This window comes from Pseudorca crassidens, chromosome 5 (genome assembly GCF_039906515.1).
Source record: "Pseudorca crassidens isolate mPseCra1 chromosome 5, mPseCra1.hap1, whole genome shotgun sequence".
Classification (NCBI taxonomy): Eukaryota; Metazoa; Chordata; class Mammalia; order Artiodactyla; family Delphinidae; genus Pseudorca; species Pseudorca crassidens.
In genome coordinates this window covers 30,742,504-30,755,169 of record NC_090300.1, presented here as the reverse complement: position 1 = coordinate 30,755,169, position 12,666 = coordinate 30,742,504, and the positions used below count along the sequence as shown (strand labels likewise).

At 44.1% G+C, this 12,666-nt stretch overlaps 1 long non-coding RNA gene across 1 annotated transcript; it reads right to left on the bottom strand.

Moving 5' to 3' along the window:
• Window positions 1-1,170: 1,170 nt before the first annotated feature.
• LOC137224391 (uncharacterized) lies at window positions 1,171-7,099 on the bottom strand. Its single transcript, XR_010943324.1, has 3 exons — window positions 6,963-7,099; window positions 2,893-2,972; window positions 1,171-1,391 (listed from the first exon to the last, which is right to left on the bottom strand). It is a non-coding gene; the product is annotated as an uncharacterized lncRNA (long non-coding RNA).
• Between the last annotated feature and the right edge of the window lie 5,567 nt (window positions 7,100-12,666).

The following is a 12,666-nucleotide window of genomic DNA, read 5'->3' as shown; positions in this document are numbered from 1 at the left end:
TTCTTTGTAAGTGATTGTGTGTTTTATCTCTGTAGTATTTGAGCACTTACTACAGGAAGCAAAGATAGAAACATATCATGATATGCTTAAATTATGCAGAGATTGGGTTTTATATCAAGGGCAAAATAGCTATGATTTTTATGATTGTAACTTTCTGAATTTCCTATACTTCTTTTCAAATAAAAGCAGCAACAGTAAAAAATATCATTACTCTTAATTAAATTAATATTGGAAAATATATAAATGTAATGTCAATGTGGTAATGTTACAGATAATATGTCAACATCTAAATAAGTAGGGATTTTAAAAAGTAAATTGCTTCCAATGAAACCAGACATAGATGCATATCCATTTATGTTTGTTTAGATTTTCAATAAATGCATTTTCCTAATACTTGCTAATATTAATTGTAAGGTATTTTATTATTGTTTTGTATAATAAAATTATTGTGTTGTATAATATGGAGCATGACACAGACATGCAACAGTCACTATATATTCCTCCACATTTCTCAACCCCGTGCAGTTTTATGGGGCTGCATGACTAGTCCTGGCCAAAGGGCTATGACTCAAAGCAGTTCATATACCTTCTGCGACAAAGCATTGCAGAGCCAGGACATGACAAAGCAGCTCTCTTCTTCCCTACTAAAGTGACTGCAGAAGCCAAATGTTCCAGATGGTATAGCTTCAAGATGGTAGACTTTCTGCCAGCCTGGATCCCGAGTAACCATGTGCAGCAGAACTCCTGCTGACCCATGGTAGATATGAACTATGAGTGGGAAATAAACCTTGGTTGTGTTAAGCTACATAGCATTATTCTGGCTAATTAACTGAAAGAATGAATGACTATATTCATCTAAATATAATGCAACACAAAACTAAAATAAGAGTTAAATAAGCTCTTTGGTGGGCTTCCCTGGTGGCGCGGTGGTTGGGAATCTGCCTGCCGATGCAGGGGACACGGGTTCGAGCCCTGGTCTGGGAGGATCCCACATGCCGCGGAGCAACTGGGTCCCTGAGCCACAACTACTGAGCCTGCGCGTCTGGAACCTGTGCTCCGCAACAAGAGAGGCCGCGATAGTGAGAGGCCCGCGCACCGCGATGAAGAGGGGCCCCCACTTGCCGCAACTAGAGCCCTCGCACAGAAACGAAGACCCAACACAGCCAAAAATAAATAAATAAATTTATAAAATAATAATAATAATCTCCTTGGTGAATCCACATGTATATGCAAAAGCTAGGGTTACATATTAGCGCTTGGAGATAGAAAGTCATAGGATAATTTTAGGCAAAACCTCAATTATCTTGTATTTGTCTATGTTCTCTATTAATCGCGTGGATGTCTGCCTCAGATACTGAGAGTCCTATGGTTTTGAATTTCCTCGAGTCCCCCTGAAGAAAAAGAAAAAGAAATGGAAGTTGTTTTCTTCTTTAAATTGCTGGTACAATAACCAGATGATGCCAACACAGAAAATGACCTGGAATTGTAAAGTGGAAATCATGCTTGCCATTTGGGGGACTTCCCCAACCATCAAGAGCTCCTTGGAAGCTCTGTCTGATCCTATCCTGTTCTAGGATCAAATTCAAGAAAACGTCCCTGGAGACTGATCTTCCCCCTACATTTTGACCACTTCTTCACAATCTCCTATGAATATTCCTTCACTTCTTTGCCTTCAACGTTACTGCTTCAGGATTTGGTGCTATGTCCTCGATTCCGTGCCGTGCTCTCTCCTGTGAAGATCTCATGCATGCTTGTGGCTTCACTGACTTCCAAAAGTCACCGCTATGGCAGGTGCCTCCCCAGCGTTGCGGATGCATCTGGTGCCTCTTCACGGGGCATCTTCACTGAGATGCCCTGTAAGAACCTCAAGCAGCTCATCAACCTTCCCCGGCAAACCTACTTCTCTCCCTCTGGCCTCTCTCCACATCACATCAACCCAGACACTTGGATCATTATCCTTGGAAATCCCCACTCATCATCCAAAGTCTTTTTTTCTCATCTATCAATATTTCTTATTTTTCCTAACATCTGGGCCTTCTCTTCTCACGCAAAGCTAGTCTTACGCATACTACTGCACCAGCCCCAGCCTTAATTACCCCACTCCTATTCAGTTCAACACTGCTTTAAGTGAGCTTTCTAGCAAATCTCATCTGCCTCTTTCAAAGCCTCCCCCATCACCCAGGTTAGAGTCCCCCTAGCGAGGCACTCCAGGCCCCTTGTGACTTCACCCCTGCCTTTTTTAATGAGCCTCTTTTCTGTCCCCTCCTCTCCTGACACTCTGAGTTCCAGTGCAAGCTACTTGTGCATCCCCGGACTCCACGCACATCCATATCTCTGGACCCTTGCTCATGCTGTGCCCCCTACTTGAAACGTCTCTCTCATCCAGTTTGTCTGGCTAAGTGCTGGTCATCATTCAGGTTTCATCTTGGACACCATCTCCCCAAGGATACCTTCCCTGCCGCCCAAGCTGACCCAGGTCCCCTCCTCTCTGATTCTCCACACCCTTGTGCTTCCCTCTGACATGGAACAATCAGATCATCCTGCCATGGCCTGTCTACTAGCTTATCTTTCCTCTTCCCTCCCTCTCTATGGATGGACAGAGATAGATTCTCTATGAAGCTGAGGATGTTGTAGCCTCAGGACTCCTCACTTAACCAGCTCCTTCCCTAGACTCTGCCAGGGGCCCCAACAATGTGTCTTCATGGTCACATGATTTGTCAAAAAAGATATTTAAACAAAGTGGCTCAACTCTGTCATCTTTCTCCGACATCCCCCCTGCGTCACTTCCCTTCATGTAGGTGGCACTGGAGTGGTTGTGGGATAGATTTAACTTGGATTGAGTGGGGCATTTTACAAAAGTGCTACACAGTTATTTCTGTGGGATACTCTTACCACCCACATGTGCCGACCCCTCCAGCATCGTGTACAAAGGTCCAGAGGTGGGATGACAGTATAAACATGTTCCACAGCACCTGCAGGTGAAAAAGAAACACAGTGAAAATGCATGAAGCCAGAGCTAGAGATGTATGCTCTTATCTTCACAGGAAGAAAACAACTGTAAGCAAAGGCTTCGGTGCTCATGCATACCCAGATAGAAATGTCCCTCTTAGGATTACAATCAAGAATGCTGTATACGCAATTATAAACTTGGCACACATTTTAAAATTCTTTTGAATGGAGTGTAACAGTCAATTTTATCACGATTCTTGTGTTATATGGCACAAACCTGTAGCAATAATGCAAACAGAGAACATGTCTATGTGGAAAATAGTGTGTCTTAAACGTCCCCATGTATCAGGGTACAGCTTAGTGTAGCTGATGCAATTTTTTCTCCAAAAAAGTCTGGAAGTTTCAGATAAAACTGCATAAAAAATTACCACTGATGCAAGAAAATGACCTGAAGACACTCGTCTGGCCCAACTCCTACACAGTCAATGTATGAAGTATAAAAGTAAGTTGATTTCACAGTTACGCAGTTAAATACAAAGTATTGGCATTCAAAAGTGGATTTGGGGCTTCCCTGGTGGTGCAGTGGTTGAGAGTCCGCCTGCCGATGCAGGGGACACGGGTTCGTGCCCTGCTCCGGGAAGATCCCACATGCCGCGGAGCGGCTGGGCCTGTGAGCCATGGCCGCTGAACCTGCGCGTCCGGAGCCTGTGCTCCGCAACGGGAGAGGCCACAACAGTGAGAGGCCGACGCACCGCAAAAAAAAAAAAAAAAGTGGATTTGAATATCCTTTGTGTAATTCTTAATTACAGATCAATTTTGTATAATTTTTCAGAATTAATGAACATTTTAAAACTAAAATAGGACAGAAGGAAATTATCCTAGGGGAAGCCAAAAATATCAACTGGAAGACAGACTAACAAAGTCTTCAAAATGTCCAAACCTCTTCTATCACACTAGACTAAAAGGCTGGTGGTCCAGGGGAAGATAAGGAAGGAACTGTGATATCTAAAATGTATAGGGGACTTCCCTGGTGGTCGAGAGGTTGAGACTTCGCCTACCAATGCAGTGGGTGTGGGTTCGATCCCTGGTCGGAGAGCTAAGATCATTCCACATGCCTTGGGGCCAAAAAAACAAAATATGAAACAGAAGCAATACTGTAACAAATTTAATAAAGACTTTAAAAACGGTTCACATCAAAAAAAATCTTTAAAAAATAAAATAAAATGTATAGATAACAAAACAGCAGGAAAGATAAAAGAGATGGTGAGAATCAGAGCACTACCAAACAAGAAACAAAAGAGCAAGAGAAATAGAACAGACAACCCATATACTGGAGATATTAGTTTTCCCAAAATTTACAATTCTCCCATTTACATGCCATTACTCTGATGACACATGAGGATGAAAGAAACTTTCCTCAACCACCAATAATATAAAGCAATTTTTGACAAACTATGCAAAAGGAATGACCGAATCATCTTTGTCGTCCTTAGAAAATAACAAAATTGTTGCCACATGGGGCTTCCCTGGTGGCGCAGTGGTTGAGAGTCCGCCTGCCGATGCAGGGGACACGGGTTCGTGCCCCGGTCCGGGAAGATCCCACATGCTGCGGAGCGGCTGGGCCCGTGAGCCATGGCCGCTGAGCCTGCGCGTCCGGAGCCTGTGCTCCGCAACGGGAGAGGCCACAACAGTGAGAGGCCCGCGTACCGCAAAAAAAAAAAAAAAAAAAAAATTGTTGCCACATGAAGAGATGATCAAAGTATATGCTATCAAAATATGTTAGTAAAAAGCATTACAGAGCTGTGTCTGACTATTAATTCAAGCACAGTATTATTTTTCTGTTTTGTCAGCTTTTAAAAATATGAAATTTGATATAATTTCTTTCTTATTCTAAATAAATAGCCACTTTTTACCTAATTGCATAGTCATGATCAGTAAAGAGCAAACAAAAGCTGGACCCGCTTCCTAATGGGGGAAATTGCTGTTTCCAAGTTTCTGTGTTACCGGCCTGGGTCCTTGGACTCTTTAATCAACAGAAATAAATAAGAGGCCAGATGAGGAATTCAGGCAAGACTTTATTGGGACTCACGCTGCAGCATGCATGCAGTTATTTTTAGTCCCTTATAGTTTCTTTGTGTTCTATTGTTCAAGGAGACGTTTGTCCAGGTGCAAGCACTGCAGTAAAGGGTCCCAGGTCCCAGCCTGTCTCATATCCACTGTCTCAGCTTGTGCCTGGCACCTCAGCACTTGCTCAGTGAAGGAAAAAGGGGCAAAAGGTCGTGAGCCGGCTTGATTATTATTGCCCTGCCCCTATGACTCCCTAAGTCACTCCACAGTTCATTCCTCTGCAAATGCAAAGTCCTTTCTTGCCCCAAAGGCTGTTACCTGGAGCTGGGGGATCTGCCTCAGCTCCTGGCAGGTCATCAACCCTGCAGAAGCCGCCTGCACTCCACAGATGAGCAGAAGTTCTGGGAAGTCTGGTTTGGATGTACGTGGTCCAGCAAAGAGCCCCACTACTGTGATGGGCTCGTTGCGGTTAAGCCAACATCGCAGAAATGAATAGAGCCACCTGTTGCGTGTTATCACTCAGTGGACAGTTACAGGCTCACGAGCTTATTCTTTAAAACAATAGAACAGTAAGCAGTCTCTTCCTCTCCTAATGCTGGCTCCTTGGAAAGGATCGCTCCGTGAGGATGCTCAGGCTCCCATGTGGCCAGGTCTTCATGTCTGTTTTCCTGGAGGCTGCCCGAGTCCCAGACAAGAGCTGTTACGAGAGCTTTAGTAGATTGTCAAAGGTGTTCTCTTCTGGGCACGTTTAAATGGCCCCGGGCCATAGTGGCAATGACTTGCCTCAAACAGTACTTTCCAAAGGGAGGCTGCCAACTTGATCATTTCTTTGAAGGTTCACGTTCTGCTGCTTTCTCCCCGCTACCCAAGTGCTGAGCAGAAGCTGTGCTTAGAGCCAGGCCTCCACCATGTCGACCAACCCCACAGCTCAGGGCAGAAAAGGACACTCACACTGAGCGTGCAACTGTCAGAAAAAGCTATAGGCTGTGCATTGAAGGCTCCTCAGCTTTTTCTCCTCTGGTAGAAGTCACTATAGGGCACTTCCAGTAAAAATAACTACTATAGGTCACAAGCCCAACCTAAGTGCTTTACTTTTGTAGTTAATTGTCTCAACAACCTATGAAGTTGTACTATTATTAACCCATTTTTGCAGATGTGAGAATTGAGGTCCAGATGGACAAAGTGATTTACCCAAGTGCAAGCAGCTGGTAATATTATAAAAGACAATTAGATCACGTGTTTAACACTGTTTTCTTAATTGTACACTGACAGTGATGACAACAACCACACAATCGCACACCTACTTAGTGCCAGACGCTGTGCTAAGACAATGGAGAGTCCAAGACGAGAAGGACAATTTTCTTCTCCCACTGCCTTTAAGGAGCTCATGGGGGCAGGGACAGACATTTTAGCAAGGTATTTACGACAGTGGAAATACAAACACAGCATGTGTTAATGGCAGGAAGCCTGGGCGAGTAAGGAGGTGTTTGCTAATGCAGGCCTAAAAAGGAGGTATTTTGCTTCCCACAATCATTTCCTACAGAAATCTTTCCATATGACATTTTAAAATGGTGATACTTTTAAAGAAGGATGAGAAAACAGAGAGGTACAGAACCAGCATCAAAAGTTCATTTCTGTCTTTATTATTCTTCATAGAAATTCCTATCATATCATATCATCCCCATTCAATTTCTCAGGTTAAAAAAACCCTGAGGTTCAGAGAGGTTAAGAGACCAGAGCAAGGTTACACAGCAGAACCCAAATCTGAATGCAGGTCTGTAAAATAATCAAGTCCACCTGCTCCCCAGTACCCAACATTGCCTTTCCTGGAACGTAGCCACCACCTGATGCAGGGACCACCACGCAGGACCTGGGACCTGAGAAAACTCGAGGCTGATGGGAGGTTTGAGGCCTGCTTCTCTACTGCTCACCCACAGCTGCCTCACCTCATCAGGCCCAAGATTCATTGCCGCCAGCATCCACGCCTGAGCTCAGCTCTCTGGGGACCACTTCTGAGGAGCTCGGTGACTCAGGGCCTCCTCTGTAAATTCCTATTAGGCACTCTAGATTTAATAGCTGCTATTAATACAAATTATGCTTCATTAAGCATGAAGCTAAGGAGAACTCGGCTCAGAGGCTCCAGTTCAATACAGGGCTGAAGGACAAACAGAACGGCTATTTTTAATCCCGGCAATGTCAGCGGGGAGAGAGCAGCCTGACACTGCATGTGCCTGTCACTTCTGCTGCAAATGGAGTCTTTCACATTTCAAATAAATATCTCTTATTTTCAGCTCAAGGTGTATGAGAGAGGGAAACCTTTCCAATCTCTGAGGTATGGTAACACCTGGAACATTCTTCCCTTCAGAAGACTTTTTTCTAGAAAGCTCGAAAAAGAGCAGGGAGGAAGAAGCTCTCAACAGGTCCCCACAGCTCCGAGGAGGCTCTGGTTCTCTGGGGCTGTGGGTTTAGCAATGCTTGCCCTGCTGCCCTCACTGTTAACCTTGCTGCTTGTGGACGGTGGTGTATCCAGAGGTAGCTCAAGAATAGGCAAAAATCAGACCTGGGTTATTCTAGATCAGGGGTCAGCAAATGTTTTCTGTAAAGAGCCGAAGAGTAAATATTGTAGATGTTTTGTGGGCCCTGTGTCTCTGTTTTAAATATTCAATTGTGCCCTTGTAGCACAAAAGCAGCCATAAGATGACATGTAATGGAATGCGCATGACAGTGTTCCAATAAAACTTTATTTACAAAACTGGCAATGGATCAGATTTGGCCCCTGGGCTGTAGTCTCCCACCTCTAATTCAAATTTTCTATTCCATCCCAGATGTTCTTGCAATGGGTGTAACCTTAGTCTATTATGAACATGCTTATATCAGCTCTGTTTACTTACAAAGCTGGGCAAGTGGCATTCTTTTTTTAAAAAAAAAAATCTCTGTATGTGATACCAGGGCAGGATTATGGCATTACCATGTTTGAATTGGTTAAATTTGCTTATTATTTCCAATCAGCTCAACCAAGTATGTGATACACATTCATGGGGGTGCAATTTGCAATCAGCACAGTTTGCATGCTTTTCCATTTTATATAGTACATGATCATTTTTATTTGTTCTGAGAATCTGACAATGAGTGCACTGCAGTGAGTCCTGCTAATGGAATGCCCCAGTTTATCCACTGTGGTAGGTGTATCAAGTTAGAGTTCTCCAGAGAAACAGAACCAATGGAAGATATATAGAGATACAGAGATAGATACAGATATAGATATAAATACTGATATAGATAGATGGATATAGAGATAGACAGATGGATAGATAAATGATATTGGCTCATGGGATAATGGAGGCTGAGAAGTCCCACAGTCTGCCATCTGCAATTTTGAGAAGCCAGGAAGACCAACGGTGTAATTCAAAGGCCCATGAGCATAAGAGCCGATGGTGCAGAATTGCGGTTTGAGTCTGAAGGCCCGAGAACCCGGGGTGCCGAGGGCAAAGACTGCTGCTCAGCTACGCAGTCAGGCAGAGAGCATTCTCCCTTCCTCTGCCCTTTTGCTCCATTCAGGCCCTCAGCAGATTGGGTGGTGCCCACACACACTGGAGAGGGGCTTCTGCTTTACTCAGGCCTCCAATTCAAATGCTAATCTCGTCTAGAAACACCCTCACAGATACATCCAGAAATAATGTTTAACCAGCTATCTGGGCATGCCAAGGAGCCAGTTAAGTTGACACCTGAAACTAAGCATCACAACTGATTTGATACTTGTTGAGCTACGATTCATTCCCACCTCCTTTGCCCTTGTGTTTGAGGAGATTTGCTTTGGCCGATGGGATGTGAGAGTTCATTAAGGGAGGAGGGGTTTGACATTACAGGCTTGGAGCATGCCTTTCACCATAACTACATGCCAGTAAAATGATACAGCTGCTTCCAAGAGTATGCGAAGAATAGGCTTTGTAGAGTTCATCAGCAAAAGGCTTTTTAAAAAAGAATGCTGCAATGAAATTGCTAGGGAAAGAAAGGACAAAAAGGTTTTTTAAGATCATTGCTGGGCCAGATGTAAAACTAGTTACTGTTTTACAGAGCAGTAGAACCATAATTGGGAGAGAGAGGGGCAACTCTCTATCAAACAGAATTACAAGTCAAGATGAAATTTTACAATGTCTCAACTCTAACAAATAGCAAATAGCAAGGTCAAACACAGGAACATTCTCATAAAAATTAAATAATCCTTGGTTGAGCTTGTTAGCCGTTAAAAGAACATCTTACATCTTTGCCTTCTTTTCGAGCTTCTTTACAGTCGTTTGAGGGACACATCACAATTATGGAGAATAGTCTTGGGTTGTAAAGGAAAAACCGTGTCCTGAATCTGCGTGCTCCGGAACTGCTTAGGTACAGCACACCTGGAGATGCTCCCATCGGTGTGGTCCCCCAGGGTAAATAAACTACACGTTTTGTGCACCGTGTTTCCTCAGCTGTTCTAGCCGGGGCAGGGGATGAGTGGGCAGAAACTCGACAAGGAGGAAAGCATCACTCATTCTCACAATGTGGTGGCTTTTGTGGATTGTCTCAGACTGTGGCAGTCCACAGCTCTGCTGTGCTCCTTGACCTTGGGGTCAGAAAGTGGGTTTGAACTCCTACAAATGGGTTAGGATGAGCGGTTGAAGAGTTTATGGCCTCACTACGTCTAGTGAGGGGTCACAAAGCAAATAATATAACACCCCAAAACCTTCACCAAGATGCAAATAATCACAAATATTTTTTCCGTTTCTAATATTACAGTATCATTTTTGGTTCTGTCCTTTCCTACGAGCATAGCATCCCTTAGGGTGGGTCAATGGGCCCAGGTCAACCAGGAACCTCACTCAGGCTGTCGTACGCAGACAAAGTCACACTCACTTAGATTTATCTTGGTACGTGGCTTAGTATCACTCGTATCTCACACAGCCAAAACAGGTACTTTAAGGGGTGTCGGATAGCCTTCAGAAAGCCTTCCTGAATCTCTCAGGGCTTTGCCGGAAGCCTCAAGTTTCTTCTCCTCAACAGACTGAAGACCAGGGGTTGGCACACTTTTGATGCAAAAGGTCAGATAATAAATACTTTGGGGTCTGGGGGTCATGTGATCGCTGTTGCAACTACCCAACTTTGGCATGAAAGTAGCGACAGACATATGTAAACAAACAACTGTGGCTCTGGTCCAGTCAATGATGAGAACAGATGGCCAGCTAATTTTGGTCCATGATCTATATTTCACCAACCCCTGCTCTAGGCCATAGCAGGCTTCCTGCTATGAAAAACCGTCCCATGTTTGCATGGCCTTGACATGCTGCTTCCTACATGTTGTACCTACATCCTTAAAGCCAAGTAAACTGTTGGTTTGCTTTCCCACCATCTGTGAGAGCTCCATCATTTACATGCAGTGAGCACTAACATCCCCTCCCCTGGGCAGCAGCTAAAGGGCTGCACGCAGTAGCTCCTTAAAAGTGGGCAAGGGAGGGGCTTCCCTGGTGGCGCAGTGGTTGAGAGTCCGTCTGCCGATGCAGGGGACACGGGTTCGTGCCCCGGTCCGGGAAGATCCCACATGCCGCGGAGCGGCAGGGCCCGTGAGCCATGGCCGCTGAGACTGCGCGTCCGGAGCCTGTGCTCCGCAACGGGAGAGGCCACAACAGTGAGAGGCCCACGTACCGCAAAAAAAAAAAAAGCATGAAGCATGTATTTTACAAGACCAATGCCCTAACCCTCACCAGCAGCTGGTATGGACATGAACATGAAGGTGGATGTGGCCAGAGGTTGAGTTGGGGCCTGAGGAGAAGCCAGTAGCTGAGCAGCTATAAAGCTGGTCCCCAGACTGTTAGGAGGGGTAATAAGATGGTAGCTACAGCCCCCCTGCCAAAGTCACAGGCTGAAGCCCCTTTCTGCTTGAACATAGCCGACTGGGAGCTGGGGAGAAGTTGACAATGTATACTTCAGCCCTCTAAGAAGCTGCCCTCAAATCCCCTTAGAAAAACTACTTTCATAAACTGTATAGATCTAACTTTTTATCTTTGAAAAAAAAAAGTGTACAGAAAAACAAATCTGAAAACAAAGGCTTTGAAATGCTGAACTTCAATTCCCTGGGAAAAGCTGCTAGTAGATAAACTACACAGAGCTACCATTTTTTTTCCTCTGAGAGAAAGAGAAGAAAGTGAGTTCTGAAAACAAAACCTTTGAAATAAAGTCTTTGAAGCAGCCCACCTCTGCTCCAAAACTGGTCCAGCCACTCTAGAAAAGCCAGCAATAAACAAATAGGTGCGGGGAAACAAAGTGTTATTTGCTTGCTGTGTTATAACTTGATCTGTAAAAGACGTTCTCCCATGAGGGGGGGTGGGGGAGGGATGGATTGGGAGTTTGGGATTAGCAGATGCAAACTATTATAGAGGGATGGGTAAGGAATTCCCTGGTAGTCCAGTGGTTAGGATTCTGCACTTCCATTGCAGAGGACACAGATTTGATCCCTGGTCTGGGAGCTAAGATCCCGCATTGCCGCATGGCCAAAAAATAAAGAATGGATAAACAAAGTCCTACTATATAGCATAGGGAACTATATTCAATATCCTGTGATAAACCATAATGGCAAAGAATATGAAAAAGAATGTGTATATATATGTATAACTGAATCACTTTGCTGTATAGCAGAAATTAACATAATTTTGTAAATCAACTATACTTCAATAAAATTTTTTTAAAAAGATGTCTTCCCATGAGGAAGTTACAGAAAAGACCCTCCAATTCCCTCCACCTGCCAACCCCCTCCCCACCCCAGGCCTTGTGGCATAGACATAAAGACCCTCTGGGCAGGGAAAAAGGATGTATGGGTCAAAAGTTGATATCCTACCCCTATCAGTTCCAAATGGTAACTGACATTCCAGTTAATTAATATGAAAATTAATTAATGTGAAATACTCTCCACAACTGCTGTAGCATAGCTAATTCAAGGTTTAAGTAACAAAAATTCTGTCTATGGTGGTTGATTTTTGAGTTCAGGTTTACATGGAAAGTACATCTGGTCTCAAACTCTGCCCTCAAGTGTTAATAAGCTGAATAAGCAGGTGTGTCCTTTCCGGGTAAGTATGTATCTTGTGGAGGGTGTTTGTTTATGTCTTGCTCTGAGCTTCACCTGTGCCTCACACATCCAGAAGTGCAGTACAAGCTGGACCTCTCCTTACCAGTCCAGCCCACATCCTTCAAAACAAGTAAACTTTATCTCCATTAGTTGTGTGAGTTTGATCATTTACCCGACGTGTGTTCATATCCCATAATTTAAAACAGAAAGGAGAGTGGGACTTGGATCAATGTAGCATTATAAGTACAAAATTTGAAACCCCCTTTCTTTCCTCCAATCTTAGCAGATGGTAATGACAGACGAAATATAAAAGGAAACTGCTAAAATCATAGCCAAGTTCAAAATCAGGATGACTGTGTCTATCAATGTGAAATGGAAGAGAAATCCAAAGTGATGAGTAGAGCTAGAACTTCTGTCTCGCTAAGCTCTGGATTAGTCTGGGCTGTCTGAAAATTTCTTGCAGGTTGAGTAGGAAGTATATGTGTTGAACACCAGGTGAGGGACCCAAACCAGCTCACTGTCCAGGGCTTTTAGGAAAGATTTTCTTCCAAATAAAG